A 7,569-nucleotide genomic window follows, 5' to 3' on the forward strand; every position below is an offset into this window, starting at 1 on the left:
TCAAATAAAATACTAACATGTCCACCCCTCAAATTACTTTCATGTTTTCCCAGACAAATTCACCAGCAATCCTTTTTTGGTTCCTGAGTAGCGTTCTATTCTTTGACGAGGGCGTGATCTCATTAGCAATATTGCACATCCATGATGCTCCACTCTTAATGGACTTAAGGAAACCTTTTTCTAGTGCATATTTCTCTGCCCAATATATTGCAAAAACTACAATTTCTGTTTCAGATACACATCATAATTTAAAAAATAGTCTGATAGTTTCACATAACGTAGCAGCTTTCGTTTTTCTGTGCTCACTTCAGCAGCACATGTCATAAAATGTGCATGATACGGAGACAAAAGCATTACCCCTGCGCAAAGATGGTGTGCACATTTCTGAGGTTTCCATGTTGTGCTTCCTTTTTTGTCCCTTTCAAATCTGTTTTTTATCTCTACAACGCAAACACAGTATGATCCTTGTTTGTGTTTTTGTACACCTGAGTGGGAGGCTAACCCTTTTCTTATATTGATTTATTTGTGCTTTTGTTTGTCAATTGAAAGAATAAAACAAACAATTTCTACTTCGCGGTGTATACCTTTAGTCATGCTGCAATATCATTGATGTAATTGTGATGGCTGTACACAACGGAGCTATACATTTTTAATCGTGTCCAGTGAATCAGAAGTGGGACCCGGAGGATACAGTGGGAACTCATGTGCCATTTTGCTTCTCATTTTGACCAACCCAGTCTGTGCTCTCGTGCAGCAGGCCCATGCCAGGAGTCCCTGAGAGGTGCTTAACATGTTCTGAATCTTGCCTATCTATATCATGCTAGACTCTGTCGGGGAATAGTAGTGCAACCTAAGTAGTTCTCTTTTGATCTGTAGTGAAAAGGCGATGACTTGACTTACATTAGTGGCAGCCAATAATTAATTATTGGGTACACCCTTTTTGTACTTGTCCCCCATTGGGGGGGTGGCTTACCGACCTAACTTGTGTAGTTCTACCTAGTATGTCATGACTAGATCCCTTACCTCACTGAGTTGTAGGTGTTGTGAGTCCTGTGCCAGCTGTAGGGCAGTGCGACTGGTGCAGGCGAACTGGGTGCTGACTTGGGGGGGAGGGGACTCTCCTCAGGGAGGGGGTGCTGTGTTTTGCCATAACTTAAGATTTAAAAGCGCCTGATCCAGAGTTCCTTGTGTTTCCATCTTTCAGGGAGCAATAAAAATGTCAAGATAACTCTTGTGATTAATGTTCTTGCCGGAGAAAGAGGTCCCATTTTTTTCTAGTTGCAGGTTTGACTGGTTGACCTGATCTGTATTTTATGTGGGTAGCTGAGTGGATTAGTAAAGCCAGCCTTTACCAGAGCTTTAGAACAAATTAAATGTATGGAGAGAAGAGGGGCCCTTTTGCAGGTGGCAGTGAGGGAATCAGGGGAGAGGAGGTCTTGAGGGGGGGGGCCAGAATAGATTGGTGCACTAGACACCACCAGCACTCAAGCTTGCCATGCGTGAGTGGATATTACATGGGTACCCGAAGGGTGGGGTACCAGTAGGATGGGCCTCAATTTGTTTGAAGCTCCTATGGTTGTAGGGTGTTCCACGGGTTTAGTGATAGTCAGAGCAGCTTCTATAATATGTTTGTGAAGTAAAGAAAGATGTTTTGCCTAACGCGTGGACAGAATGATGCCAGCCTTAGTAGAATCTAACCAAGACCAGCTAGCTGAAGCCTGCTTGGAAGTTGTTTGTGAGCCATTTAAGAGCCACAATGGCCAGAAATAAACTTGAGACATCTGTTTTGCAAGAGAGCCAATGACTTGCAGGGCAAATTCCAGGCGTATGAATGTGGTGTGCTTGAATGACTCTGATAGAGCGCAATGCTGTTTTACCACACAAACAGATAGGAAAACTCGATGGTGAATGCAGGGATCCTGGTAAGTCGCTACCGCACGTGCAAAAATGCATTTGGAAAGTGCGAACAAGGGAAAAACTCTGCTACGCCGCGAATCACAGAGTTTTCGGTAACTCCGCATTCTACGCCGAACAAAGAGTTGCCAAAAATCTGCAAACTCAGCGAGCGGAGCTGATGTTACCACCCAGGGTTAGTGTGCATGGCCTTTTCATTAGTGAAGTTACAGAGCTTGCAATGTTTAATGAGTGCATCAAGTCTTCTAACAAACGTGTCTATTCTTTCATCAACGTGTTTTCATGCTTGGCTGAAGATATACCTTTCATAGTCGACATTCAGCATTAGATTGAATTTGGTCTCAAATGCTTCTTTTACCTTTTGGTATAATTTTACATCAGTCTGTGAGATTTTCTTTAGCACTTCTTTCACTCCATCACCTGCAAGGTTTTTCAAATATTTGATGATCTTTTTGTCATCTTCTTCCTCTAGCGCATCTATGAAGTTATCAAATGTGACGATCCTCGCAGCCTACCTGGCATCAAATTTTGGGTTCACAGAGGTGTCGAAAGACAGTGGTGGCTTAAGGAACACAGCTGTATTGTATTTCATGATCCCTTCCGCCACCATTGTGTTGGCATATCCGTTCAGGTGATTGCGATGCAGGCTGGCTCCAACAACTCCTGCAAGCAAAAGTTACCTTTGAAGCATGCTTCGCAGTATGCTTCAATCGCCTGTGACGGTGAGTATGTTCTCAGTTTCTCATACCTTGCTGACCTGATTGGTATTTCTTGCTTCATCTGATTGGCTTATCTGTATTTGGGGTGCAGCACAGCATCTTAGTCGACCACCTCGTCTGCGGGTTTGGTGGACATTTTGAATATGCTCCTCTGTAGGGTCTTTGATTTCTTATGTGACTGGGTAGGGGCTGGACCAGGGCTTTGACTCCACATGTGCCAGTCTCAGAACCCTCTGCATCGATTCTGGGTGCAGATGGCACGCACAAGCAGTTTGCCGTATTGTTGTGAACTCTCAAAGCGAGCCGTCTTGTCTTCTCCAGCATGTATCTCACTCTTGTCATCAGTTGTAGCGTATTTCCCAGCCCAACAGCAAGCAGATGAACTCCGCCACACAGGAGCTGCGGTCAAGCATTACATTATTCGTAAGCATACAATTACACACTGCACATTACATCAAATTTCCAATTAACCCCACCCTAACACCCTCCCACATATTACGTGCTTCCTGTTCAGAGTCCTATCAGTACCACAAATGTTCCAGTGCATGTAACATCAATATACTACATCTACCATCTGAACAGTGGGCAAAGGTCTCGAGGGTCTCCCCAGGAATCATTTAAAACCAAATTACTATATTTTATTTACCCCTTGTTACACAGAAACATATTTGTGTTTAGTTGTCTGTGCGGAATATGATTTGAGGATGAGTTTAATGTACATCATTTGGTGTTGTGGTATTTGAACGAAAACCATTGTTGCAAAGCACGGATAGCCTTGCAAGAGCACAGTGATAGCCTTGGTTTCGAGAGCATGCAAAAGAAATGTAATTACTGCCATGTTGATGTGCATGCTTTGGTTCATTTTTACGTAGAAGGTTCTGAGCTGGGATGGTGCAGTGAGCTAAATAACGGTGATGGATCAAGCCCTGATCTTTGGACTGGGTAAGAGTGGTCTGCTTAATTCAGACACTCTGTTCATCATCACCCCCTTTTCTGAATCGTTTTTGGCCAGTATAGGTGTGGCAGGGTATACTCAGACATGAGTCCCTTGCTCACTGCACCATCAGGATTCAAGCAAGCCGGGCCGACGACGGCTGAAATGCCAGAAACCGGTCCCAGGTAGCTTGTCTCCTTTCTGGTGAAAAATGTGCTTTGTAGTTTAGTCTGCCCTGTTCCCATGATGCACTGGGCCAGGGATAGACTGATTTGCATATAGCCAGGTTCTGAGCTGGGATGGTGCAGTCAGCTAAATAACGGTGATGGATCAAGCCCTGATCTTTGGACTGGGTAAGAGTGGTCTGCTTAATTCAGACACTCTGTTCATCACCACCCCCTTTTCTGAACCACCCCCCTTTTCTGAATCGATCCTGATTCTGCAGCACAGGAGGGGAAAAGCCATTAGCACCCAAGGTTATAAGGAGTGCGCGTACTATCACGCTTTTCCAGTTGGAGAGGACTGACCCTTGAGAGAGGGAGGAATTTAGTAGCCCAGTTAGGAGGGGGGATATAGTGGGAGCAACTAATTTAAGCTTGCTCAGGGGCGCTGGATCTTCCCGGGACCCACTTTTCACATGATTGAGGGTGGCCTCCAACCTCTCGATGGAAATGGGAAGGAAGGCATCCAGGGACGGGGCGTCTTGGTTAATGGGCCGAGCTGGAGAGTCGGTCGGGGGGTGAAGCTGGGGGAAGGACTTTAAGATCTTGAGAATTTTAGCTGAGAAGAACTCGGCGAGTTGGGAGCATCTGGCGCCGGTGGGATCCGCGATTCAGAAAAGGGGGTGGTGATGAACAGAGTGTCTGAATTAAGCAGACCACTCTTACCCAGTCCAACGATCAGGGCTTGATCCATCACCGTTTTTTAGCTCAATGCACCATCCCAGCTCAGAACCTGGCTACATGCAAATTAGTCTGTCCCTGGCCCAGTGCATCATGGGAACAGGGCAGACCAGACTACCAAGCCAATTCTTATACTGGGAAGGAAACAAGCTTCCGGGGACCGGTTTATGGCATTTCAGCCGTCTTCGGCCCGGCTTTCTTGAATCCTGATGGTACAATGAGCAAGGGACTCACATCTGAGTATACCCTTCCACGCTTATGGTGGACAAAATGATTCAGAAAAGGGGGTGGTGATAAACAGAGTATCTGAATTAGGCAGACCACTCTTACCCAGTCCAAAGATCAGGGCTTGATCCATCACCGTTTTTTAGCTCACTGCACCATCCCAGCTCAGAACCGGTGGGATCCGCGGCAGGCTGCGGTTCGGGGATTTTCATAAGTGACCGTACTATACGGTAAGTCTCTTTGGAGGAGTTGGCTGCAGCTAGGATTTTCCCTTTGAAGTAGGCAGTTTGCGCATTTTTTATGAGGATTTTATACTGTTTCATCGATGATTTATAAGTTTCTTTGCTGTTTGAGGCCCAATCTTTCCGTTCCGGAGTAAACCAGGGTGACTTGAATGATCCCCTCTTGCTGGGCAGCGTTTATATCGGCTGCGCAGGGTGGACTTAAGCAAGTTTAAGGAGGGGGAGTGCCCAGGAGCGAGTGCCACACAGGTAAAAACAACAGTTAATTTTCCAATTTTTGAATAAAAAACGAGCGAGCGTTCCTCCCGGCTTCCGCCTCAGGAGATGTCAATTAGGCTAATGCAAGCTAAGTGTGCAGCGTGACTTATGTAGCGACCAGGGGGGGCGTGACCTCAGGGCAGTGGGCGTGGCCCGGCTTCCCTGCTAATGGCGGCAAATATACCCCTATATCCATACTTACCTTATCCAAACATTAAAAAAAAACATGCTTTTACCATTCATGCATTTACAATGAATTTTGTTGTAAATGTATGCGTGGTAAAAGCATATAAAATGTAATGCCATGCGTTATAATTGCATTGCGGAGTCATGGTACTTTCATAATGAAAGTATGCGGAGTGATGGTATGCGGAAAGAAAGTTGGGGAATAATGGGTGTTTACCCTCCCCAGGTAAGTACATTGGTGGCACGGAGGCCCACATCTCCAGCAACATACTCATATTTTTTCAGCACCGATATGAAAAATGCACATGTCTCTCTCATTGATGGCCAGCACCGACATACACTTTTAGACACACCTCCCGCCACAAGTTCTAGAATTGCGAACTTTAGAGCTGGGGAGCTACGTTCGAATCTCGGCATCAGCTCAACATCCTGTGATTCCAGGCAAATCGCTTTTCCTCCCCGTGCCTACCACAAATTAATGTGTTCTTCTGTAATGTAAATTGTGCTCATGCCATGTTGTCGAGTTCGCGCTATATAATATTGCAAGGAAAAATAAAGTAGGGAAACTCAAGTTCACCCACTACTGAACACGCACTCTTAAGTGCATCATCAGTGCACTGTGAATCGGAGCGTTTCACAGGCCTGTCACAGGTAAGAAATGCGATCAAAATGAAATCCTACAAAACTTACTACTGGCCGGCAGCAATTCATACCCGGACAACGTCGGGACGGGCTGCTAGTGCAGTTATAAAGAGGAGTTGATTGAGATCATAGGGGGCAGTGCTTCAAGAATAGAATGGTTATCAAGTCTTAAAAGGTTGGATTCGTTTTAAAGAGCTTGGTTCTGAGAAAGGAATGGTTCCTTTTCCATGGTGACCTTAAATCATAAAATAAATAGGTCTAAGGCACAATCATTCTAGTGACCAGTTTCAACACCAACATTTTGCTTCTGCTAATGATGTCATGGCATATGTTTTGTAATCTTATTAATTTAGGAAAAGCAGTGGGCACAAGTGGTCCATGACTGACTAGACCAGATGCAAAACCAGTGCAAAGTTTTGACAGTGCCATAGAAATTGGGTGAGCCCAAGGTGGCACGAGTTTTGGGGGCGGTACCCCCCGCTGCCATGAAATATTTTGGAAATGATATGACGTTTATAAGCTTTGCATTTTTTAATATTATATGAAATATGTAAATTTAGAAAGTTTTTTTGCACTTGTATATGTAGTAATGTGATTGATTAATTTGTGAACTCTTTTTATACATGTTTCATATTATTTTATTTCCAAAATTTGTGGCTCCTGAAGAAGGCGTGTCCTACGCCAAAACGTGCGTCGACTCCTGTTTGGTTTCTATGGTTAGAAGCTATTAACCTCATGGCTGCTGCTTGAATTTCCCCCCTGTGCTGGACAATGCAGAACAGGGTGGGGCCGTGACGGAACCATTCCGTCATTAGCACAGCTCAACTGTGACTGATGATGGAATGGTTCCATCACCAGCATCGAAGGGGTTAAAATGTGTAGAAACTGATTATACTGTTTGTATTTTTATGTATGGATTATGATTTTAATTTTTCATTGTCATAGAGTATATATCGTACTATAAATTGTATGATTTTTAAATGTGTTTATTAAACTGACATTTTAATTTTAGTTTGCTTTTGCTGTCATTTCATTTTGGTTGTTTTTCAAATTATTACTGCCTAGGAGTTTTTCACACACATGATCCATCAATTGTTCATAATGGTCACAACCCATCCCGGACAAAGATCTGTAGCCTAGAGTCTGCAAGAGGTGTCCTTTCTTTGAATTCTGGCAGCCAGTGTGTAGTCTTAAAGGTTTTGGAGAGGGTCACTGACCGCCTCACACTGACTGTGTTAAGGCTGAGGTGGATGGATCTTGGCTGTTGGCTCATCATGTGTATGCTGTGTCCAAAATGGTTGCTTCTGCTTGCTGGTAGTCATCGCATGCAGAATTTATTGTATATGATTTTGACTACATGCAATATTTTCTACACCCCACATTTGTCACATATTGGAAATTACTGAGCCCACAGAGTGCGTAAAAACTAGAGACATTTTAATGCATATGGCTGAGATACCCGCCACCCCCTCTCAACACACTCCCCAAGGATGGGAAACCGGAAACCGTTCTTGAACTTTTGGAAGTCGGGAAGGGAGTTACCCTTC

At 44.4% G+C, this 7,569-nt stretch overlaps 1 non-coding gene across 1 annotated transcript; it reads left to right on the plus strand.

The window, feature by feature from the left end:
* Positions 1–298: 298 nt before the first annotated feature.
* On the plus strand, positions 299–403 carry LOC147679500 (U6 spliceosomal RNA). Its single transcript, XR_015301118.1, has one exon. It is a non-coding gene; the product is annotated as a U6 spliceosomal RNA (small nuclear RNA).
* Positions 404–7,569: the final 7,166 nt, after the last annotated feature.

The sequence above is a fragment of the Lissotriton vulgaris genome, chromosome 11 (assembly GCF_964263255.1).
Source record: "Lissotriton vulgaris chromosome 11, aLisVul1.2, whole genome shotgun sequence".
Lineage (NCBI taxonomy): Eukaryota > Metazoa > Chordata > Amphibia > Caudata > Salamandridae > Lissotriton > Lissotriton vulgaris.